Source organism: Rhinoraja longicauda, chromosome 15 (assembly GCF_053455715.1).
Source record: "Rhinoraja longicauda isolate Sanriku21f chromosome 15, sRhiLon1.1, whole genome shotgun sequence".
Lineage (NCBI taxonomy): Eukaryota > Metazoa > Chordata > Chondrichthyes > Rajiformes > Arhynchobatidae > Rhinoraja > Rhinoraja longicauda.
The window spans coordinates 16576728-16603142 of NC_135967.1; the positions used below are offsets into that span (position 1 = coordinate 16576728).

The 26415-nt window shown below is 47.3% G+C and overlaps 1 long non-coding RNA gene across 1 annotated transcript; it reads right to left on the minus strand.

Annotated features, from left to right (window-relative positions):
- Positions 1-453: 453 nt before the first annotated feature.
- Positions 454-25241, minus strand: LOC144600355 (uncharacterized). Its single transcript, XR_013548124.1, has 3 exons — positions 24839-25241; positions 2615-2809; positions 454-833 (listed from the first exon to the last, which is right to left on the minus strand). It is a non-coding gene; the product is annotated as an uncharacterized LOC144600355 (long non-coding RNA).
- Between the last annotated feature and the right edge of the window lie 1174 nt (positions 25242-26415).

Genomic DNA, 26415 nt, shown 5'->3' on the forward strand with positions numbered 1-26415 from the left:
AGGTTCAGAGGGTAATTGGAAAATGAGACTAGCCCAATGTGCCAACTTGTCCATCATTAAGGTGGACTGAAGGGCCTGTTTCTGTACTGTACGGCTCTATGAATCTCCATGACATGTCCACACTATGTCCTTGGCTAATCACACAGCTTGCCTATCTCTTCTCATCAGGAACCTGGAAATGTAACATTGGATCCCCTCAGCCAAATGTAGAAACTTTCTCCAGAATTGCTGCCTGACCTGTTGAGTTACTCTAGCACTTTGTATCCCCCTCAGCCAAATCATCGATATAGGATGTAAATGGCTGTGGTCCAGGCTCCAGTCTCCAGTATCTGCCTCACCTCCGAGGGTCATAGAGAGACAGTGCCTAGTGCCTGCCCACCATCAATCACCCATTTACTCTAATCCTACCCTAACCCATTTCATTCTCTCCACATTACCATTACCCCAACCTCCTATTTCCTACCATGCATCCACACACTTGAGGCAATGTACAGTGGCCGATTAACTCACCAACCTGTGCATCCTTGCCCGACGGTAACAGCAAGAAGACATGACCCAGATTGTGGGATTTCTGGATGATAGATGCAGCCTTGAGGCAGCGCTTGCTGTGGATGCTTTCCATGGTGGGGAGGGCTGTGCCCATGATGGACTGGTCTGAGGCCATCACTCTCCGCAGCCTCTTGTGTTCCTGTGCATTGAAATTGCAGTACCAGGATATGATGCAATCTGTCATGATGCTTTCTGCAGTCCATCCAGTAGAGGTTTGTTAGAGTATTCGGTGTATCTCTTTATACTTCCTTCCCAACCTGAGTGATTAGACCCTCCTACCTTTGCTGAAAGAAACAAACCCACCTGCACTAAGTAAATCAGGGTTCAGTTTAATGAAAATCAAAGGAGCTGCAAATGTTAAATCTAAAACGCTGGAAATTCTCAGCAGATCAGGCAGCATCTGTGGTGAGAGAAACAGAGTTAACATCCCAGCAATATTTCCCGCATTTTCTGCTTTATTTCCGGTTTCGGTTTAATGCTAGAATAAAGCCCCAACAAATGTGAACACTTTATCGGTTTATAGCTGCCCTCATTCAGACTAATATTACAGAGGTGGCATCTTGAAACATTTTGCAGGTCCAGAATTGCACTCAGCGGCATCATCCATCATAATTCACATGTCGCAGTCTGCTGCCACACTCCGCAAACTGGCACACAAGTGATAAAAAGATTTTCCACGCCATTCAGTGTAACCTCTAACGAGAATCAGTTCTCTAAAATTAAGCTGAGGAGAAAGCTTTTGTACAACAAAGAACTTGCTTGGCCATGAGTATTTTATGATTGATAACACAGGCAAGGCTTTGTGCCTTTAATAAAACTGTTTCATGGTCTTTCATTCTAAATATGCACTAAGCCTAAAATAAGCCTAAAATATTCAGTGAATATTTGAATATTCAGTATTAACTACACATGATAAAAGGAACAGCGAGGGCAGACTATTGATCTACTCCCTGTTGCACCTGCCTCGGGCCCTGCAGAAAGCACAATGGGAGTTCTGAGTGAAAACAACAAAAGATGCAGGGCAAGGCTTTTCAGTTGCAAAAGCATGTTGCATCTAGTCCTCCACTAAAAGAATGTGAGCCTAACAAGGCATTAAATTGTCTCAACTACCATTGAATACAAGTCTTTTTCACTATTGGCCTCTCTCAAAGGAGCAGGGTATGAGTTGGGGACTGCACCAGCTTCTGATTAAAGTCTAAATGAAATGATAAAGAGCAGAAGACAGCAGGAAGTCGCACCTTTGCCGGGCTATCACTGGAATATACAGCATTGTGCCAACAATCAAACCAAAGTCAACAGCAGCTTACACCTCCTCACTGACATCCTGTACTGGTTCGACTTGCACTCAGCATCTGCTTTGCTTTTGTTGGAAGTGGGAGCTGCATTAAAACAGGCCTTGAACTGGATTTTAACCACAGTCCAATCGAGAGGAGCCCCACCATGGACGATGCTCCCTGACCCGTTGTGTTCCTCCAGCACTTTGTACTCTGCTCAATATTCCAGCATCTGCAGTTCCTTGTGTCTCCAATGGATTAGCTGAACTTCCACATCCTCTAATTCACATTACATGACTTGTCCATGACACCTTATCGCAGGGCCTTTGAAGGTCCAAGCAGAGGAAGTGGTTCTCCATCTATACTGCTAGTTCGTCTCAACAAACGCCAGCGGAAATGTCAAATATTACCACCCAATTACCAATTACCACCCAATTGTCCTTCATCAAGAGTCAAGAGTCTTTTATTGTCAGATGTCCCAGATAGAACAATGAAATTCTTACTTGCAGCAGCACCACAAAATATGTAAACATAGTATACTGTAAACAATATAAATGAGAAAAAGTTAGTTCTGTTTATATATACATGTACACACACACATACATATATATATATATATCCACACACATACACATAAAAACAAACAAACAATAATAGTGCAAAAAGACAAAACCAATGCCCCTAGGTCCATATAGTTCAGAGCTTAATAGGAGGTTATAGTGTTTAATAGCCTGATGGCCGAAGAGAAGCTGCTCCTGAACCTGGACATTACAGTTTTCCGGCTCCTGTACCTTCTTCCCGATGGCAGTGGTGAAATGAGTGTGTGGCCAGGGTGGTGAGGGCCTCTGATGATGCTGGCTGCCTTTTTGAGGCTGTGACTCCTGTAAATATCTTCGATGGTGGAGAGGTCAGAACCAGTGATGGCCTGTGCAGTCTTCACCACTTTTCGCAGTCTTCTTCGCTCCTGGGCATTCAAGTCGCGGAACCTAGGCCGTGATGCAACCAGTTAATATGCTTTTCACTGTACACCTGTAGAAGTTCAAGAGACTCCACTCTGCCATGTTCCCCATACTGACGTCAGGCTCTCTGATTTATGACTGCTCCTCTTCTCCCCCTGGACATTCTAAATCAGTACGTTACATCTGTTACCTTCCAATTGTGAGTTCATGGGGTTTTGGACGATGATTACCAATACTATCTCCATCACACCACGATCAAACCTTATGATGTTGTTCACTGGGTCTTGGGCATGTATTGGATTCAGTCTCAGTCACTTCTCCCACAATAGTTAATCCTGATTCCTTTCAGATACACCTTATAATCACTACCTGGTAAGTTTCCTCTAGTAATTTGAATTGTTTCATCTTCTTCTTTCTTCCCCTGTTATATTTCAGTTTGAAGAAGGTTTTCGACCCAAGCCATTAGATTAATGTTGCTGCCTGACCTGCTGAGTTAATCCAGCACTTTGTGTCTTCCCTTATTTCCTGAGGTTTTACTGTGCTCCTAGTGCCTTTGAATGAGGAGACAGATAAAATATCTGTTTAAGGTCTCTGTCATCTCTTCATTTCCTATTACCAATTCTTCTCAGTTTCTAAAGAACTCATGTTTGCCTCCACTGCTCTTTATGTACTTCTAGAAATTCTCCATCTGATGTAATGCTTCTTACCAGCATTCACATATTTAGTTTTCATTCCCTTTATCATTTTTTTGGTGAATTTTCTGAAATTCTCTTTAACTTCAGTCTTAACACAAGTCTTTGCAAGTTTGTAAGCCTTTGCATTCAATCTAAAAATAACTTCCTTAGTTACTCACAAATACCCATTTATTCTCTGTGGAGTGCTGTTCTTTGTGAATTATAAAACATTTCTTCAAATAACTGGACTACTTATATACCAAAACATAGAGTGCTGAAGGAACTCAGCGGATCAGGCAGCATCGGGGGGGGGGGGGGGGGGGGGGGGGGGGAGGGGGAGGGAGTGTAATGGCAAAGTTTTGGGTCAAGATGTGTCCTCCAGCAGTTTGTGTTTTAATCAAGATTCCAGCAGTTTCTTGTGTCTCTATTTATATACCATCTCTCTTTTAATCTACGTTGTCCACCCAATTACCCCACTGAACTTATTTCTGAAGAGACTCGACCTGAAATGTCACCCGTTCCTTCTCTCCAGAGATGCCGCCAGTCCCTCTGAATTCCTCCAGCATTTTGTGTCTATCTTCAGTGTAAACCAGCATCTGCTGTTCCTTCCTACTTAATTCTTCTTGCTTCAACTCCCTCCCTTGGTCCATTCCCATTTACATCCATAGCACTTTGATGCCCTCTGCCACATTGACTTTCCAACTCCCTGGTCCAAACTGATGCTACACCATGGCTGTACAACCCCTCTACACCTCCATCCCACTTTCAGAGTGTTTGAGACCTCTATACATCTTCCTTAAACAGAGGCTAAACCCTTTCCCTCCACCAACACATGCACCATTTTTGTTTTAACTTGCTGTTAGCCACTTTATTTTATGTAATTCATAATCTTAAATTGATTTGGAATTATTTATTTCTTTGGAAGATCTTACCATGAGAAATTGGAGCAAGATTGGAGCAGAATTCATTCACTCTTTCTTCTGAATGAACATAATCGCCTTTCATTCAGAGTCATAGAGCCCTAGAATCATACAGCATAGAAACAGCCCAACTCGTCTATGCCAATCAAGATGCTTAAGTTAGTCCCATTTGCCCGTGTTTGCCTGTATCCCTCGAAACCTCTCCTATTCATGTACCTGTCCAAGTTTATTTTCAATGTTATAGTACCTGCTTCGACTACCTCCTCTGGCAGCTCATTCCATATACTCACCACCCTCTGTGTAAAAACATTGACCCTCAAGTTCCTAATCTTTCCCCTCTTACATTAAACCTATGTCCTCTAGTCCTTGATTCCCCTACCCTGGGTAAAGACTCTGTGCATTCACCCTTTCAATTTCCCTCATGATTTTGTACACCTCGAAAAGATCTTTCCGCAGCCTCCTGCACTCCATGGAATGAAGTCCTAGCCTGACCAAGCACTCCCTATAGCTCAGGCCCTCGACATCCTCGTAAATCATCTCTGCACCCTTTCTAGCGCAATAAAACAGTTTGAAAACTTGATCATGATCTTCCTGAACTCAAAGAGAAGATTTGAAACACGCGAAGGCGCGAGAGGTTTCAACTTCTCCACAGCTGATCATTTAACAAATCACTGGAAGTGGTCCATTTGTTATTAATCTCACTCCCACGGGATTCTCACACTTTCTGTTGATCCATTCACTATATTAATTAGGATTTAAACATGCCATTTATCAGCACACCTTTTCTTGCAGCCCTAGAGTTGGAGTGCTCAGAATGATGTGGTATCGCAGGTAATATGAATCTCATTGCAGACAGTGAGAGTTAAATGGAAACCTCGACTCCAGCCTGCACCGGCTGCAGCTTTGGGCTCGGAATTTTGCAGGACTATCCCGAGGTGAAGGAGATCTTGGAGCAGACCAGTCGGCCTCACAGCCTTCAACATGATCATCCCCACCAAGCTCATCACCAAACTCCACCAGCTAGGCCTCAGCTCGTCGTTATGCGACTGGATCCTGGACTTCTTGATGGAGCGACCGCAAGCAGTGAGAATTGGCCCGCACCTGTCCTCCACTATCACCCCGAGTACCAGCACACCACAGGGCTGCGTTTTGAGCCCCATGCTCTACTCCCTCTTCACACACGACTGCATTCGACACCAACACCATTGTCAAGTTTGCAGATGACACAACGGTGATCGGGCTGATCACCAACGGTGATGAAACAAACTACAGAGCGGAGGTGCAGAACCTGGCGGACTGGTGCTCAGTTAACAACCTGTTCCTAAACACCTCCAAGACCAAGGGGCTGATCATCAACTTCCGTAGATCACACAACGGGAATACGCCCCGATCTTCATCAACGGGGACAGCGTGGAGAGAGTGTCCAGCTTCAGGTTTCTGGGCACTCACATTTCGGAGGACCTAACATGGTCCAATAACACCGCTGCGCTGGTCAAGAAGGTGCAACAATCACTGTTCTACCTGAGAACACTGAAAAAGTCTGGTCTGCCCCAACAGCTGCTGACGACCTTCTACCGCTGCACCATTTAGAGCATCCTAACACATGGCATCCCTGTGTGGTATCTCAGCTGCACGGAGGCAGAGAGGAGAGCTCTTCAGTGGGTAGTCCATAGAGCTCAGAAGACTATCGGAACACAGCTACCAGCCTTGGAGGACATCTACAACACACGATGCCTCAGAAAAGCCACCAGCATTCACAAAGACTCTTCACCCCTGCAATAGTCTGTTCGAAATTCTACCATCGGGCAGACGCTACAAGGCCTTCTACGCCCGCACCTCCAGACTCAGGAACAGCTTCATCCGCAGAGCCATAGCTGCTATGAACCGGTCCTGCTGAGCCGGATGATCACATCGCACAGAATTACTTGCACTTTACACTGTTTTAAACTGTTTCTAATTTGTTTCACTGGGTTGTATAAATTTATATTGATTACCTAATTAATTTATTGTATCATATGGAAGGCGCATTCCCAATCTCGTTGTACCCCTGTACAATGACAATAAAGATATATTGTGTTGTATTGTATTGTAAGATTTGTATGCCTTGGATCACCAGTGTAAGCATTCTTTAAGATTACAGTGTAAAGACACCTCCAGGCATTGTCGCTCCACACATTGTTTGATCCCCCTGTAGATGTCCTCCAAGGCTGGTAGCTGTGTTCCGATAGTCTTCTGAGCTCTGTGAACTACCCGCTGAAGAGCTCTCCTCTCTGCCTCCGTGCAGCTGAGGTACCACACAGGGATGCCATGTGTTAGGATGCTCTATATGGTGCAGCGGTAGAAGGTCGTCAGGATTCGTTGTCCTGGTGCTGGAGTCTCTCTGCTTCACTCTGTTACTAATTACCCTGCTCTCTGTAATAGTTGCTGCAAGTTTTCCGACCACCAAAAATGTAGATGTCCCGTCTGTTAACATTTTAAGGTCACGTGTTCAACGCGTTGGTTGGCAAAGCTGCTGAGTGCTTCAACTCTTTCACCTGACCCTACAACATCAGTTATTCCCAGTATCCTTGTAGCCAATTGTGGTACAGTGCGAGGAGATAAATCTTGCACCTGAATGTGTGGCAGGAATATCTCTCCTATTCTACACCCACAACCACCTAAGACATAGAACTGTACAACACAGGAACAGGCCCTTCTGCCCACAATGTCAACTGGCGTTGACAATGATGCCAATTGAAACTGCATACCTTCCTTCAGTTGGTCTATATTCTTCAAATCCCTTCCTGTTCACATGTGTGATCATTACAACTGTTAATCACAACTGATCTTTACCTCAGTGCCCCTCTCCTACCTTAACCCAGTATCATTAACATACAAATTCTCTTCAGGATACTCTTCAAGAGGTGGCACAGTGACGCAGTGGTGGAGTTGCTGCCTTACAGTGCCAGAGACCTGGGTTCAATCCTGACTACAGGGGCAGCCTATACGGAATTTGTATGTTCTCCCTGTGACTACATGGATTTTCTTCAGGTGCTCCGGTTTCCATCCACATTCCAAAGACTTGCAGGTTTGTAGGTTGATTGGCTTCTGTGAATTACCTCTAGTGTAGGATAGAACTAGTGTACGGGTGATTGTTGGTCTGCACGGATTCGGTGGGCTGATAGGCCTGTTTTCACACTGTATCTCTATGCTAAATTTTAAAAAGGCTCTAAACTAAACTAAACTTTGTTTTGAAGATAATGAATGACTGGGCCTCCATTGCCCTCTTGGCTATAGGCTTTGCAACCCTCAGCTGCATGACATTTCTTCTCATCTCAGCTTTGAATGACTGACCTCCATCTCCTCTTACCAAGCTGCCTTTGGATCCGATTTACCAATTTATTTGGATGGCATGGTCTGCAAAGTTTGGACCAGTTTGCCTTGTGAGACCGTGTCAAAAGCCTTGCTGAAATCGATGAGGACTTCATCAACCATTCTGCCCTCACCAACACATCTGTTACCTCTTTGAAAAATTTGGTCAAATTGGACCTCTCCCGAACAAAGCCATGCTGGCTACCTCTGATCAACACTGCCTTTCCAGCTGCACATTAATCATGTCCTTTGGACGATTTTCTTCTTAACTTCCCTACCGTGAAGTTAGATTCTTTGACCTGTAAATACCTGGCTTATCCCTGCTGTTCTTGAGGCCCGCACTTGTTGTCCTCCAGTCATGACGCACCTCACTTGTGACAGGGGCCAAGCAATCTTCTCTTTTGCTTCCCACTGCAGCCTGGATACATCTAATCCGCACGATATAGGAGATAAATCCTCCCCCACCCTCACCCTCACCTCTACCCCCCCCCCCCCCAACCCCCAAATTCCCCATCTACAATGTCCTTCTCCTCAGTGATTGCCAATGATAAGTAGTAAGACCCATGGAGTCCACACACAGACTGGGTAGAAAAGATCTGCAGATGCGGGTTTAAACCGAAGATAGACACAAAAAGCTGTAGTCACTCAGCGGGACAAGCAGCATCTCTGGAGATGTTTCGTGGTGATGTTTCGGGTCAAGACCCTCCTTCATTCTTCAGACTGAAGAAGGGTCTCGATCGGAAACGTTGCCCATTCCTTCTCCCCAGAGATGCTGCCTGTCCCGCTGTTACTCCAGCTTTTTGTGTTTATCCACACATAGAATTCCAGTCCCTGAGGATCCCCGAATGAGTTCTCCGCTTGCCATTAATATACTTGTGAAATGTTTTGGCTACAGTATTTCTACTCCAGCTCCTGTTTTCTAAGTCCTTAAAGCAAACCTGCTTCCTGCCAGGGACCTGCTCTGACGGACAGTGACAGCAAACCTCCATCAATCTGCCTCAGAACAGGGAAGAATCCCTAGTCAATGCCCACACACAATGCAACCAGAGTAACAATCAGGAGGAATGACAAAGCCTTGTGTTCCATCAACTGTCTGCATAACAATGACTTTCAATTGACCACATGAGGGGAACCTGAGGCCTTAACGTGAGACATTGTTCCTCTCATTAGCGCTTTCTTATTGCTTCCTGCTCTTAAAGTGACAGGAAACCTGGAGGCAACTGCAGAGCACGAGGAGAAGGTTCTGCCTTTCTCCAGGAGTAAGTTTGTGATCGCTCTGCCACTTGCTCGTTGAGTCAGTGTTACTGGTGATAGGTTGTTACTGGAGGTCAACTGTTACTCTGGGTAGGCTGTAGATGGTTACTGGAGGGCCGTTACTGGGGGTGGGCCGTTACTGGGGTTGGGCCGTTACTGGGAGTGGGCTGTTACTGGGGGTGGGCTGTTACTGGGAGTGGGCTGTTACTGGGGGTGGGCTGTTACTGGGAGTCGGCCGTTACTGGGAGTGGGCCGTTACTGGGAGTGGGCCGTCACTGGGGGTGGGCCGTCACTGGGGGTGGGCCGTCACTGGGGGTGGGACGTCACTGGGGGTGGGCCGTCACTGGGGTTGGGCCGTTACTGGGAGTGGGCCGTTACTGGGAGTGGGCCGTTACTGGGGGTGGGCCGTTACTGCGGGTGGGCCGTTACTGGGGGTGGGCCGTTACTGGGGGTGGACCGTTACTGGGGGTGGGCTGTTACTGGGAGTGGGCTGTTACTGGGGGTGGGCTGTTACTGGGGGTGGGCTGTTACTGGGGGTGGGCTGTTACTGGGGTTGGACTGTTACTGGGGTTGGACTGTTACTGGGGGTGGGCTATACTGGGAATGGGCCGTTACTGGGGGTGGGCCGTTACTGGGGTTGGGCCGTTACTGGGGGTGGGCCGTTACTGGGGGTGGGCTGTTACTGGGGGTGGGCTGTTACTGGGGGTGGGCTGTTACTGGGGGTGGGCTGGTACTGGGGTTGGGCTGTTACTGGGGTTGAACTGTTACTGGGGTTGGACTGTTACTGGGGTTGGACTGTTACTGGGGGTGGGCTGTTACTGGGGTTGGACTGTTACTGGGGTTGGGCTATACTGGGAATGGGCTGCAAATCATCCTGCACTTGTACTGATTCAGCACAACGTAAAGCGAGGCTTCCCAGAAAATAAGGGAGGTGGAAGTGGGGTGTAAAGTGTTGATAGTGAGCTGCAGACACGTCTCCTATCCGTGCTAGAGATATTATAAAAATAATCTCTAGTCTGAATTTTTTTAATACAAAACAAAGACTGTGCAAAAATTGTTCATACATTCTGTACACATTCCGCAGTACCATACTCAGTAGTGTTTGCACTTATCTTAAAACAACAACCATTGCCATTCTGCGGTGACATCCCTTTTCTTGTTTGAGTGGTGGCCCCACTGGATTCTGCCCCTCAATGTCCAGCAGCGGAAGGACCTTAGACTGTGGTCCTCCCCCACAGAGCCTTGGCATTGGCTGCACCGAGCTTCAGCGAATCACACGTTAATGTGCTCCTACAGTCTGGAGCATCGGCAATATTCCCTGATGGACATCTCGCTCTGCTGGGAGGTCAACAAGTTTCAGGCAGACCGAAGAGCGTCTTTCACCAAGTTGATGGCCTTCCAACAGCACTAGATGCCCCTCTCAGAGTGCGACCCTGAGAACAGTTCATAAATCAGAGTCCTCTGTTACAGAGCTGTTTGGGATCAACGAGGGATCATCATTCTCCAGTTCCTCTTTGAAAATCCACACTCTGTAAAGAGGTGGAAAACCGTCTCACGGAGTCATACTCATACAGCACGGAGACAAGCACAATTTGTCAATGCCCACCAAGATGCCCCATCTAAACTAGTCCTTTTCTTCTGCGTTTGGCCCCGATCCCTGTAAATATTTGCCACCCATGTACAAGTGTCTTTTAAATGTTGTTGTACCTGCCTCAACTACCTCTTTTAGCAGCTTGTTCCAAATACCCAACACCTGCTGAATCACCTCCCCATAACAGCCATCCGAGGGCAGTGTGCAATGGTAGCAAAACTCCGACGATCCAGGAAGGATCTGACTGGGAGGGGCCCCTCACTAGCAGCCATGCAGTGTCTCGGTGCTTGTTGGTAATCCCTGCCAGCAGTGATGTGGTGGAAAGGAAGTTGCCTGTTCACAACACAACGCAACACAACACAATGCAACACACAGCACAACACAACAAAGCACGTGACACAACACAACACAGCACGTGACCCAACACAACACAGAACACAGCACAAGACACCACAACACAGCACATAACACAACACTACACAGCAAAACACGTGACACAACACAGCACACAACACAACACAGCACACAACACAACACAGCAGGCAACACAACACAACACAGCACACAACACAACACAGCACACAACACAACAGCAGGCAACACAACACACAACACAGCACACAACGCAACACACAACACAGCACACAACACAGCACACAACACAGCACAACACGCAACACACAACACAGCACACAACACAGCACACAACACAGCACAACACGCAACACACAACACAGCACAACACAGCACACAACACAGCACACAACACAACACAACACAACACAGCACACAACACAGCACACAACACAGCACACAACACAGCACAACACGCAACACACAACACAGCACAACACGCAACACAACACAGCACAACACAACACAGCAGACAACACATCACAACACAGCAGGGAACATAACACAGCAGGCAACACACAACACAGCACAACACAGCACACAACACAACACAGCAAGCAGCACACAACACAACACAGCACATCACGCAACACAGCAAGCAGCACAGCACACAACGCAACACAACACAATGCGTGATGGACTGGGCTACGTCCACAAATCTCTGGTATTTCTTGGGCAGAGCCTCAATTTATTACAGACTATGCAAACAGCTCGGACGAAGGCACAGAGGTCGAGTTACTACATCGGAAGACACAGGACAGGAGGAAAAGTGAATTGTGAAGGTGGCACAGGGAGGTTATTAGAAGATATGGATAGGTTCAGTGAGTGTGCAAAGATCTGGCAAGTGGATTACAATACAGCAAAACCTGAAATTATCCATTTGGCCAAGCAAATAAAAAATAAAACTATTATATAAATGGTGTGGTGAGAGAGGCTTGCGATGCACAGGGATCTGGCTCACCCAGTGCATACTTTGCCCTGAGCTAACATGCAAGTACACCAAGTAATTAGCAAAGCTAACAACCTTATTGCTTATTTCTAGGCGAACGGAATATAAAAGTAGGTAAATTATGCTTCGGAAACACGAGCGTGGTTTAGATTACATCTGGGATAATGTGTATAACATGGAGTGTACAACTCAGTTCTGAAAAACTTTAGCACATAGAACAGTACGGCACAGGAACAGGCCTATCGGTCCACTTTGTCCATGCCAAACATGATGTCAAGTTAAACTAATCTCTTCTACCTGCATGTGATCCATATCTTCCATTCCCTGCACATCCATGTGCTTATCTGAAAACCTTTAGAATGCCACTATTGTATCTGTCCCCATCACCACCCCTGGCAGCGCGTTCTGGGCACTCACCACCTTCTGTGTAAAACCTTGTCCTGCAGATCCTCTTTATGCTGTGCCCCTCACACGCTAAGGTTATGCCCTCTCGGTGAAGAAATGCCTGCTCGGCCCACTCTGGAGTCTGACGTCCCAAACCATCAGTCTAATCTCTGTGATGGACTGGGCTGCAACAACAAAGTTCCATAATTTAGTGTGAGTGTCAATTGTCAGGTTGTTTTCACTCAGGACAAAACTAGAGTGAGGCACCATTTCAGCAGAAGGCATCGACCACCTAAAATGGAAATGGGCAAGAATTTCTTTGAGAGGTTCATGAACCTTTGGACTGTTCCACGCCAGAGAGTTGTGAGAACCAAGATGTAATAGGTGATGGGGGCCCTTGAAGTTTTTATGAAATTCCTTCCTTTCAGGCAGAACGTTCCAGATCACGGCAAATCATTGTGTAGGAGTGCCGCCCTTCTCTCCGATCTGTTTGTTCTGTCTGTTGCCCCGAATTCATCAGCAGTCGTCCTGTCACAAGGAACCGCTGCTCCTCATGGACTCACTCAAACACTTCCTGGGTCCACATGTCCTCCTGTTTCCCTTCCCTGAACCTTCTCTGATGTTGGTTAGACTGTTGGGACGTTATTGTGTAAAAATCAACAGCTGTCAAGTGAAGTTCTTTCTCCAATGTTATACCAGAGGCAATTAAAGATGAGTTTAATTTCACACAACTCCGACTGTTACCATCTTGTTTTTCTAATTTATTCTCTGATGTTTTTTGCAAAATATTGATAGAATGCCTTCAGATTTTTGCTCATTATATAGCCGAGCCTGTTTTTTCTCCATGCCCTCTGTTTCTATGGTAATATTTTTTTCATATGTTCCGTATTTGCTCTCCCATCTTTGTACCTATTATGATCTGTCACCAGTAACTTAGTTCCCATTATTCCATGGGGAATTCAGTGTCAAATCATCTTGTTTTTCTCCTGAGGTAATTTTTGAGTTTTATTGGACAATCCGGTGTTTGATTTGACAGGGAGTTTACATCACTGTCTTAAACTACAAAAATTAAAATAATAAAAGCGAGAGGGAGGGAGAGGGGAGAAAGATAAATTGGAGGAAAAAACGAAGAAAGGCAGTGAATGAGATAGAAAGGGGCATTTCTACACGCTATCAGACTTTGAGGAGGACCTTCATCTTATGATTAATGAGACACTGTGCACACAGATGGAATTGCTGCTGGAATATGGGAAATGTTACTACACAGACACATACACATACTCACATTCACACACACACACACACATACCATCACATACATTAACAAGCTCACACTCACACACACTCACTCACACTCACACATGCATACACTCATACTCCCACATTCACACACACACCCACTCACACACAAAAACACAGGCACAAACACAAGCCACAGACACAAGCACAAGTAAATACACAGCAGTCGCAGATACACACACAAAGGTACACACACACACACAGCACAAACACAAGGCACATACATACACATAAACACACACAGTAGTTACACGCACATACCGAGCACATGCAGGCTTGTGTACACAGGCCTTGGATTTTGTGCTTGATACAACATGGTGAATGGTCAGATTTTTGCAATTTTTAACGTGGCAATCCAAAAAGAAAGTCTCTCCTTTCACAAGCTGAGAGTGTCCCAAAGCACTGCAGAGCCTGTGTGGTCACCATTACAATGTGGGAAGCAGAATGTTCTCACTGCCAGTTGGGAGGGGCATTCCACATTACTGGCATCAAGGGAAAGCATTTCCTCACTTCCCCCTGAACAGCCCATCTCCACCACGGTCTGAAGAAGAGTTCCAGCCTGAAACATCACCAACCATGTTCTCCAGAGATGCTGCCCGACCAGCTGAGTAACTCCAGCACTTTGTGTCATTTTTTGTAAACCTGCATCTGCAGTTCCTTATTTGAACCTTCCCTGTAGGGTCTTCTCTGTAGGGTATGTTGCTTCTGTTATGGACCCATCACCAGGAAATGTTTTCTGCTCCTGGGTGACTCTGTTTATCATTGTGAAGTGAGTAAATCACCTCTGGTCTTTCTGAAGCATGAGGTAAACCAGTCCTCGTGGTTTACCATTGAAGCCAAGGATTGAGAGAGAAATTCAAGAGGGAATTGGAAGCAGAACAAGAAACGAGGCCTGAAAATGTGAACCGGGATGATGAAGGAAACACCACTTCACACAAAGGCCAGTGGAAATGTAGAACTATCTCTCAGGAAAACTTCTGGAATTGGGGATCAATCAATCATTCCAAAACTGAGATTAATGTTTTTTGTTGCATGATTTAATGGTTATGAATCAAGGTGGTGGGAGGAGGGTATTTGGGAGGGGGGGTGATGGGGAGGGAGTTTGGCAACAGATGAGCTGTGAACCGAGTGAATAGTCGGACAACTGGACCGGCAATCTGGCTCCTTCCACCGTGGGGTTGCTCCAATAAACTTAGGTTCAGGTTTAGGTTTATTATTGTCACGCTTCCCGAGATAAAGTGAAACGTTTTGTTTTGCATATTATCAAAATGTATAGAGGCAGAGCAAAGAGGATAGTATAAAGTGCAGAATACAGTTCTCAGCATTGTAGCGCACTAGTTCCAGAGACAAAATCCAATGTCTGCAATGGAGTAGGGGTGAATTGGATAGTACCTTAGCTTATGGAAGGACCGTTCAGAAGTCTGAATATAGAGGGGAAGAAGCTGTTCCTGAGTCTGGTACTTTCAAACTTCTGAACCTTCTGCTGGACAGGAGCAGGAGAAGGAATGACTGGGGTGGGACATTATGTCGGCAGCTTTTCGGAAGCAGCATGAAGGGTAGATGGGGTTGATGTTGGGGAACGTGGTCTGAGCTAAATCTGCAACAGTAGAAACCTCCTGAAATCTGGGTGCACATCCTGATCTCCAAAAGCACACGTAATTTGCCAGAAAATCTTCCTGGATAAGTCAATCAACCAGCATCACCTGGTAAATTATGACGTAGGCTTTGATACAAGATCTTCTGCATTTTCACTGTCATGGTGAACATTCATCAACGGTTTTCCTCGCTGCACACTTTAGCATGTTCTCTGGATGTGAAAGGTTATAAAGCAAGGCAAGTTCCTTTGTTTTTTATACTTATTATACCTCCAACCTCCTGTTCGAATGAATCTTGTCCCTAAAGCTAAGACTACTGGTATTGGTTCATTGTTGTCACATGTACCAAGATACAGTGGAAAGTTTCTATCTGCGTGCTGTCCAAGTAAATCAGATAATACTTCTGCATGAGTACAATCAAGTCATACACAAGTACAACAGGTAGTGCAAAGAGAAGAATACCTGAGTGCATGATGTGGTTTCAGCATTTCGGCATTACAGTTCCAGAGAGAAAGTCCAATGTCCACGATGAGGTAGGTTAGAAGATCGGGACAATACTCTAGCCTATGGATTTTGAGGGAGCCTCTGGCAGACAGCACCTCATCAAAGGTGCTGTTTGGCTGTGGCATTTATTGACCACTCCTGATGCCCTGAGGAGGTGGGAATAACACACTTTCTAGAACACCTGAAGCAGTTTGAGGGGGACTTGCTCAGCATACCAAGGGCCAAAGATTCGTCCACAATATGTAGGACTGGAGTGACCGATATGACAAAGTGCAGCAGAACAATTAAATAAATCTTCATTAAAGACTCTGGAGGCACAGTTGGGATTTTATGACAATCCAACATTTAATTCTCCCTTTTCCTGAGACTAGCCTGTCTTCGCTATCTCAAACCATTGTTCCTTAATTACTAATCCTACACTACAGCTCTTCAGAGAGTAGAACTGCTAGCACCTACCACAACCTCAGGACACTCCAAGGGACTTACAGTAAATGAAGTGAGTTTGAAGTATAGTGGTTGCAATGATGTGGAAAACTGCAGAAACTGTTCTATTCTCTCCAAATGGGAGTATTGGGAGTCTGAAAAAGGGTCCCAACTCAAAACGGTGGGGACCTTTGAACTTTCTTTAATCGGACTTCAATGTTATATTTTGCACTGAATGTTGGACTCTTTATCATTTATTTGTTCACTGTGGACGTCTTGATTATAATCATGTATAGTCTTTTATTAAGGAGGGAGGGAGGGAGGGAGGGAGGGAGGGAGGGAGGGAGGGAGGGAGGGAGGGAGGGAGGGAGGGAGGGAGGGAGGGAGGGAGGGAGGGAGGGAGGGAGGGAGGGAGGGAGGGAGGGAGGGAGGGAGGGAGGGAGGGAGGGAGGGAGGGAGGGAGGGAGGGAGGGAGGGGAGAGGGGAGGGGGTAGGGGAAGAGGGATGGGGGAGTGGGGGAGGAGAGGGTGCTGCACCAATGTAGGAGAGGTTTGGGCCCAACGGGTCTACTTGGTCTAGTCTCCTTTAAAATATTGCCCTTGCACTTTATATTATTCTGTCTCGTCCTTGACATTTCCACCCTGTAGAAAAGGTTCTGACTATCTACCGTAGTATCTACAACTCTCATAATTATATATACTTCTAATCAGGTATCTGACTACCTCTATGATTCCAGAGAAAACAATCCAAGTTTGTTCAACTTCTCCCTGTAGCTAATGCCCACTATTACAAGCAGATTTCTACTAAACCTTCTCTGCATCCTCTCCGAAGACTTCACATCCTTCCTACAATGGGATGACTAAAACTGCACACAATACTCCAATACTTTGTTCCTGAAATTATCTTTTCTCAGTATTGCTTTAGTAATTATGCACAACACTTGATTTTCCGTTAATAAATTCAATATTCTTGCATGCGAGGCTGATCGTTGAGGAGTGTGAGGGACTTGGTGATGGCAAACTCTGATTGGCAGTAATTTTACACCACAACTCGTAGATTGTGCTCGGGAACTCTGCACTTCACCCTGTTTTGTTTACGTCATAAATTATAATGAAAAGCAGACCTTTCTTTCAGTTATTCCAGCAAAAGAAAAAAATCTAATATTCTCTCCCCTGCTGCCAGTCTCCATTCCCCAGCCTGCTTTATGTGCTGCTTTAATAACAGCCAATGTAACCATTCACTTGAGCAGAATCTGCTGCACTGAGTTAGGTACAAACAAATCATTTGCAACTGCCAAATGTTCCTTGTGGGTTCAGTCACATATTAACTCCAGGTTTGTTTAAAAAATGATAGGTGTGAATTAAAAAGGAGTTTCCAAAACAATTGGTTGCACATCTGTGAAAAATATGTCTGAGGTTAAGTCTCCAGCAAATGTAACTCACAAGCAAAGCATTAGATCTGAAACACGGCTCTCGATGTTGCAAGCATGGCACTCTCTCCCACATTAGGAAATATCCGTGTTCTAACTAATGGGTCAAAGAGCTGAAATGTGCAGCTACTGGCACTTCTCTCGAGTTCTAATCAAAGCCAGCTTTCTGGACCTCTGATGTTTGAAATCTGTAGGGGGCTCCAGGCATCGAGCATTGATCCAGAGGGGGAAAAAAATGGAACTATTTCTGCAAGATTGAGCATTAAACTATCTCTCCTTCATCAGCAAACAAATCAGAAACACACAAATAAAATAACCTCCTTGCCAGCAGGAGCAGGCTTGGCGATACCCGCTCGAGATAAATACCCCCTACCTCTTTTTGATGAAAATTAAATTTACCAAAGTGTATGAAGACCTAAGCTCCAATCCAGGCACCACCATAGCTTTAACACTGCTCTGCTCTGCTTATAATCAGCATTTCTTGATTATTACATCTCTGGCGTCTCATTCATGGATCCGATCTGGGCCTTGCCTTTCCTAGACAATTAATTAAACCTCAGATAAATTGCCAGCTGTAGTTTTGGATCCTATATGGACTCAAATTGTTGAATTTGATCATTTATTTTAAAAGACAAGATCTATATAAAGACTTTGTTTCTTTTTTCTAATATACTGATAAAACTGTTTTCTAATGCCAACCTGACATTAAATTAAAGAACACTGGATTGGGAATAAAGATACTGCCCACAGATGATTTACCAAGCCTCTGGGCAAGGTGAGATATCTTGGAGCTGAAGCTGGCTGAGCGGTGACAGAGAGTTTTGAACACAGTATTATTATTTATCATCATTAATAATTCAGTTACAATGTTTTTTCAAAAAGTAGAACTTAGAGTACAGAACAGTACAGCACAGAAACAGGCCCCTCCACTCACAATGTCCGTGCTGAACATTGGCATCAATGTTCTGCCTGCATGTGATCCATATCCCTCCATTCTCTGCATATCCATGTGCCTATCTAAAATCTTCTTAAACGCCACTATAATCACCATCCTCCTCTGTGCAAGGTCTTCCTCCACCTATTCTAGTACCTCCAACCCGTCACTCTATCCTCCCTTGCAAAGCTTGTCTCCGCTATGAAACCTGCAACCTGCCCCCTTGATCCTGCCCCACTGCCCTTCTGAAGGATGTCATTGCAATAGCCGGTCCCAGCATCCTCTCTATTATCAACAGTTCTCTGGCCACTGGCACTGTTCCAACCAGTTTCAAGCAAGCGGTGGTCCAGCCCCTACTGAAAAAACCTAACCTAGACCCCACCTTGCCTAGCAACTACAGACCCATTTCCAAACTGCCATTCCTGTCAAAAGTCCTTGAAAAGGCAATTCTAAACCAATTAGTGCCCTACCTGCACCAATACACCATCCTGGAAAGTTTCCAGTCAGGTTTCAGAGCCCACCACAGCACAGAGTCTGCCTTGTTGAAGGTACACAACGACCTGCTTCTCGCCATCGACACCGGCGACTGTGCAATCCTGCTCCTTCTCGACCTCAGCGCAGCGTTCGATACAGTGGACCACACCATCCTTATTGACCGTCTCCGGTACGCGGTTGGCATTGATGGCACTGCCCTGAGCTGGTTCGCTTCGTACCTCAAAGATAGGAGTTTCGCCATCAACATAGGCAGTTATTCCTCTGCTCCAGCTAGCCTCTCCTGTGGAGTTCCACAAGGCTCCATCCTAGGCCCCATTCTCTTCTCTCTATACATGCTCCCCCTTGGCCAAATCATTCAAAGGCACGGCATTTCTTTCCACTGCTATGCCGATGACACTCAGCTTTACCTCCCCCTGAAACCCAACAACCAGTCAAATTTAAACAGCCTCTTACACTGCCTTGGGGACATAAAATGTTGGATGGCACAGAAATTCCTCCAATTAAATGAGAGCAAGTCTGAGGTCATCCTATTCGGCCCCCCCGACTCCATCAAATCGATAACAGGCAGTCTTGGAAGTCTATCCTGCCTAGTCAAACCGCATGTCAAAAACCTCGGCATGATATTTGACTCTGCATTAAAATTTGATAAGCAAGTCAACGCTGTGGTAAAAGCCAGCTTCTTCCAACTTCGAACCATAGCTAAAATCAAACCTTTCCTCCAATTCGACGACACAGAAAAAATCATTCACGCTTTCATTTCCTCCCGCCTAGACTACTGCAACTCCCTATACACTGGGATCAGCCAATCTTCCCTGTCCCACCTGCAACTGGTCCAAAACGCCGCAGCGAGACTCCTGATGGGTACCCGTAAAAGGGACCACATCACCCCGATTCTGGCCTCTCTCCACTAGCTCCCTGTACGGTACAGAATCAACTTCAAGCTCCTCCTATTCACGTATAAAGCCCTAAATGGACATTCCCCCCCCTACATCAAAAATCTTCTAATCCCCCTCTCTAACTCCAGGTCCCTCAGGTCGGCCGACTTGGGGCTACTCACTATCCCGCGGTCTAGGTTTAAGCTCAGGGGTGACCGCGCTTTTGCGGTTGCAACTCCTAGACTGTGGAACAGCATCCCTCTCCCCATCATAACTGCCCCCTCCATCGACTCCTTTAAGTCCAGGCTCAAAACCTATTTCTACTCCCTAGCGTTTGAGGCTCATTGAGGAGGCGCTGTGAACTGTTTGCGTGCTACTGTATGTTTCTTTTTTTTTCCTTAGTACCTAATCAGATGTACAGCACTTTGGTCAACGTGGGTTGTTTTTAAATGTGTTATACAAATAAAATTGACTTGACTTGGCTTGACCTTCCCTTGACTTGTACTTTACCTGGGCTCCTTAATGCCACAGCAAGTCAAACATTGCTCGAGTACTCAAGGGTCACTCTCACCTCATCCCTGAAATTTAGTTTCTTGGTCCATTTTTTGATCAGGCTGCGATGAGCGGACATGGGCAAGTTAGGCTGAAGGGCCTGTTTCCATGCTTTATATCTCTACGACTCTCTGAATCTGTTGGTGAATCAGATGGGTTTTGCATCCCACTGGTTCATCAGTCACCATCATTTCCAGTCGCTTGCTATTAAATTTAATCAAATCATAGCTACTGTGATCAGATTCAGACGAATGTTTCTAACGTTAGTACTCTAATGGTTTGGGTAGAGCTGTTGCCAAACCAAGCTGTAATTCCTCCCGATTGGATGCTTTCAATGGTGCATCTGCAGAAGTTGGTAAGAATCGTTGGATACATGCAGAACTTGCTTAGTTTTCTGAGAAGGTAGAGGCATTGGTGTGCTTATATGTGGTTAGTCCAGGACGTTTGTGATATTTATGCCTCGGAATTTGAAGGTCTCAACCATCTTCACTTCGGCACCATAGATGTTGATTGGGACATGTTCACCACCATGCTTCCTGATTTTGATAACTAGCTCCTTTTGCTGACTTTGTGGGAGAGGTTGTTGTTTAGACACAATGTTATGAAGCTCCGTCTCCTTCCTGTACTCCACCTTATTGATGTTCAAGATCAGGCCCACTAATGTGGTGTCATCTGCAAACTTGTAAATGAAATTAGAGAACAATTTGGCTGCATGGTCATGAGTGGATGGGGAGTGTAGTAAGGGGCTGAGAATACATCCTTGCAAGATATCAGTGTTGAGAATTATCATGGAAGATGTTTTGTCACAAGATGTTTGGTCATAGTCTGTGGGTGGGTCAGGAAGTTGAGGATCCAGTGGCAGAAGGAGGTGCTGAGTCCCAGGTCCAGGTGTTTGGAGATGAGTTTTGCATGGGCATACGATTTTTGGATATTTAGATATTACAGAAATCAATGGATGTGGAGTGGGTGTAAAGATGAGGTCAAAGATCAGCTGTGCTCCAGAGAGGTGGAATCAGTGAAGGGCCGAATGGTCTTCTCCTGCTTCCAACATCACATTCTCCTGGGGCCAGTTCTCATGGTGAGAGTAGCTACCTGTGTGGAGATGGGGTTTTGTCACAGCAGTGTAGTGCGGTGGACACCCTGAGCACAGTGCAGACAGAGCGGTGAGGGTGGGGTCAAGACTCATGTTCCCACAGTGCCGGTCTGGTAGCTGTGCCCAGCTGACCAGTGGTGGTCACCCTGAGCCCAGCATGGGCAGAGCGGTGAGGGTGGGGTCAAGACTCATGTTCCCACAGTGCCGGTCTGGTAGCTGTGCCCAGCTGACCAGTGGTGGTCACCCTGAGCCCAGCATGGGCAGAGCAGTGAGGGTGGGGTCAAGACTCATGTTCCCACAGTGCCGGTCTGGTAGCTGTGCCCAGCTGACCAGTGGTGGTCACCCTGAGCCCAGCATGGGCAGAGCAGTGAGGATAGGTCAGGACTCATGTCTTCATGGTGCCGGTCTGGCAGCTGTGCCCAGCTGACCAGTGGTGGTCACCCTAAGCCACTCCTGGGACAGACACTGATGTCCCCACCCAGAGTGCAGCCCTGACTGATCTCAATGCTTCTTCAAACCTTGCTCAAACTGGAGCACCGGTTCACCAGCTAAAGGACGGCACGTTGCGATCGGGAACTGGGATCCTTGACAACCTTTGACCCAATGCCTGTTCAAGTACTGGATACCGGTTGAACGGTCAAATTGATTCCACAGAAGAATCAAGCAAAAAATCTTTCTCCCCACCTCCCTCCCCTCAATCCAGAGACCTAATCAGCCCTTCCAGGTGAGACCTAGGTTCACCTGTAAATTCCTCCAACCTCATCTCCTGCATTCAGTGCTCTTGATGTGACCTCCTCTACCAAAGACAAACTTGGCTACAGTTTCACTGAACTCCTGTGCTCTATCACTGTGGCCATTCTGGATCTTCCATTTACCAGTTGTTTTAATTCCCCTTCCCATTCCCACACTGACTTGACTGTCCTCACAGCCCCCTCTGTCCACTCCACTCTCCTCCTATTGACCCTGCACCTCTCTCACACCCCCTTCTACCATCTTCATCCTGCTTATTCCTTCCATTTGGCCCAAAAAGTCTACTCTTTCATTCAATCATGGTTGATCTATCTTTCCCCCTCAACCCCATTCTCCTGCCTTCTCCCCATAGCCCCTGACACCCATGCTAATCACAAATCTGACAATCTCCACCTTAATATCCATTGACTTGGCCTCCACAGCCTTCTGTGGCAATGAATTCCACAGATTCATCACCCTCTAAGTAAAGACATTCCTCCTCACCTCCATTCAAAAGGTACCTCATTTTATTCTGAGGCTATGGCCTCAGCCTCTGGCCTAGACTCTCCCACAAATGGAAATATCTACGCATCCACTCTATCCAGGCCTTTCACTCTTCTCCCCACTGCAGACCCTCCCTCTCTTGTTCCCACTTGCAATTCCCATTCTTTCCCCATCAGGTTCCAGAATCTGAGGCCTTTTGTTCTCCACCTATCATCTCCCAACCTCTGCTGAAGTTCTCGACCCAAAATATCAGTTGTCCATTCCCTCCACGGATGCTGCCTTCTTCTTTCGTATGTCAACTACAACAATCAAAAGTGGCAATTGGTGCTTCAGAGTACCGTAGTTGACCTTTTGCTGCAAATTGTGCCAGGTCTGTAGAACTACCCAGGGTGGACGGCGAGGACGTAAAGCTGCTCCCACCCCAGACGCTGCCTGATCCATTGAGTTCCTCCAGCACTTTGTGCTTTACATTAAATGCCTTGCATGTGAGTAAAGCTGTGTAGGTGGCAATGCAGTTAGGACCATTCTGGCCTCCCTTCATCTTTTCTGCCATGTATTCACTTTTCAGGACCCAGACAGCCAGCATTTATCCTCAACCCCTAGTTGCCCTCACTGCCCATTTCTGAGACAAGTACATAGGTGAGCCAAACAAAGGGGTAAATGTCCCCCCGAATGGGAATTAATAAATCAACTGATTTTCAACTTCAGTAGATAGGGCTCATTGTGACATTTTATGTTGAATTGAAGTCTAATCTCTCCAAAGTGGATTTGAAATCTAGCAGCCTGTTAACTACCACACGCCACCACTTCACACCTCTCCAGCCTCCTTACAAGTAGTCCACATACCATCTCAACACACGCTTTAGAAAACAATATAGCATGGAAACAAGCCCTTCAGCCCAACTCATCCATGCCGACCAAGTTGCCTAACTGAGTCAATCTAATTTGCCTGCATCTGGCCCATGTGCCTCCAAACCTTCCTTGTCCATGTAGCAGTCCAAATGCTGTTTAACTCTCACTCCTACTTTACCTTATCACCTGTGGTCTGACCAGCAACTTTACTGACCAGACTTTGCTCAATACTCTTATTTTCACTCCTGGCCCCTTCCCACGCCACCATTTGCTCCCACCCAGCTTGCCCCCCACTCCCATTCCTAAACCTCCTCTTGATCTCCATTGCTGCTGCCCATTGCTGGGCAGACCGTCCTTGCATACATCGCCAGTGCTCGGTGTGCTTGACCACTGAAGTACAAACATCCCCTGCTGTAGTCCAGCCCACTTCCCATGGTCTATGGCCTATGCTGCCCGTTCTTGAGAGAACCTGCCCACTCTCTCCCACCCACTACTTGCTGGGGCAATGTTCACATTCCAGGCACCCACAGTGTTTCTCATTTTAAGTAATTTCTCAACTTTCCAAGTCAATTGCTGATAATTTTATCTAAAAAGTTAATTTGCTTGACTTCGCTGTCGTCCTAACCCTGAGTCACCCATTGCCCTCCCAGCTTTTCACTTCCAATGCCCTAGTCAGTTCACCCTCCATTATATGAACCTTAACCCGTTGTTTTCTTTATTCATTGAGTTATTAAATATATCTCCTTGTTTTCATGCTCAGTCACATTAATTAGCACGAATAAGTTGTTTCAGATGACAAAGCTAAAGTTAAAATTCATAAAAATGCCATTGCTCAGTGACCAAAACCACATTTGTGTAATAGAATTAGAATTAATTGCAACTTGAAATTAAAGAGGATGATATTAATCAACATCAGGGCTGGACTCGGGGAGTGCGCGCGGTATCAGGCCCGGTGCACGCAGTTATTCATGTTTCCTCTTTTGCATCGACCTCTCTCTACGTGGATCTCTCCTCCCTAGAGACACCTCTGCACAGTCCCCTCCCCTACACAGATCCCTCCTCTCCACAGTCCCGCTCCTCTACATGGATCCCTCCTCCCTATAGACCCCTCTCCACGGTGTCCCCCCCCCTACCTCCCCCCCCCCTACACAGATCCCTCCCCGCCACGGTCCCCTCCCCTACACAGTCCCCTCCATTACAGGTCCCCTATGGCCTCTACACGGTCCTCTCTTTACCTTCAATCAGCCTCTGCAGATAAAGGAGCAGGTTCTGGACAACCAGAAACATCGACATTGCCAGGACTTGGTTGGAGCCTCTCAGCCTCCTCTCCCTCTCACAGCGAGTGGAATAACGCAAGGAAATCTTGAGGGTGACTCCGCTTCAAAGGGAAATTGCTGCCTGGCAGAGTGTGCAGAGAATGGTGGAAATAATTGATAGATTTCGGATTGTATTCAGACGGGTGTGGGGACGGTTAATCTGAGAGCAGCGAGGGCTTTGGGAACAGGCAGGGCCCCTTGGCCAAACAGGGAGCGCTGCAGAGATCGGGCACCGGATCTACAGAGCAGTCACAGCTTGCCCTCAAGATGAAAGGCTTGCAGACCCCATAAAGTGTATAGGATGTGTCACGGTGGTTTGCAGCAGGGAATTATATCTCAGCCGCAGTAACTGGAGTGGAGGATGCACGCTGCTCGCAGCCAAGCTCCCACAAACCTACAGTACTGTCCCTCCCACAGTGTGGGGCTCCCTCAGCACTGCCCCTCCCACAGTGTGGGGCTCCCTCAGTACCACCCCTCCCACGGTGCGGCGCTCCCTCAGTACTGCCCCTCCCTCAGTGTGGGGCTCCCTCAGCACTGCCCCTCCCACAGTGTGGGGCTCCCTCAGCACTGCCCCTCCCACAGTGTGGGGCTCCCTCAGCACTGCCCCTCCCTCAGTGTGGGGCTCCCTCAGCACTGCCCCTCCCACAGTGTGGGGCTCCCTCAGTACCACCCCTCCCACGGTGCTTTGCTCCCTCAGTACTGCCCCTCCCTCAGTACTGCCCCTCCCTCAGTTACACCCCTCCCACGGTGCGGCGCTCCCTCAGTACTGCCCCTCCCTCAGTGTGGGGCTCCCTCAGCACTGCCCCTCTCACAGTGCGGCGCTCCCTCAGTACTGCCCCTCCCTCAGTACCACCCCTCCCACGGTGCGGCGCTCCCTCAGTACTGCCCCTCCCTCAGTGTGGGGCTCCCTCAGCACTGCCCCTCCCACAGTGCGGCGCTCCCTCAGTACTGCCCCTCCCTCAGTACCACCCCTCCCACGGTGCGGCGCTCCCTCAGTACTGCCCCTCCCTCAGTGTGGGGCTCCCTCAGCACTGCCCCTCCCACAGTGCGGCGCTCCCTCAGTACTGCCCCTCCCTCAGTACCACCCCTCCCACGGTGCGGCGCTCCCTCAGTACCACCCCTCCCACGGTGCGGCGCTCCCTCAGCACTGCCCCTCCCACAGTGCGGGGCTCCCTCAGTACTGCCCCTCCCACAGTGCGGCGCTCCCTCAGTACTGTCCCTCCCACAGTGCGGCGCTCCCTCAGTACTGCCCCTCCAACAGTGCGGTGCTCCCTCAGTACCGTCCCTCCCACAGTGCGGCGCTCCCTCAGTTCTGCCCCTACCACAGTGCGGCGCTCCCCCAGTACTGCCCCTACCACAGTGCGGCGCTCCCTCACTACTGCCCCTCCCACAGTGCGGCGCTCCCTCAGTTCTGCCCCTCCCACTGCGGCGCCCCCTCAGTGCTGCTACTCCAGACCCTGCACTGACTGCCATTCAGAGCGAACCATTGATTGGAA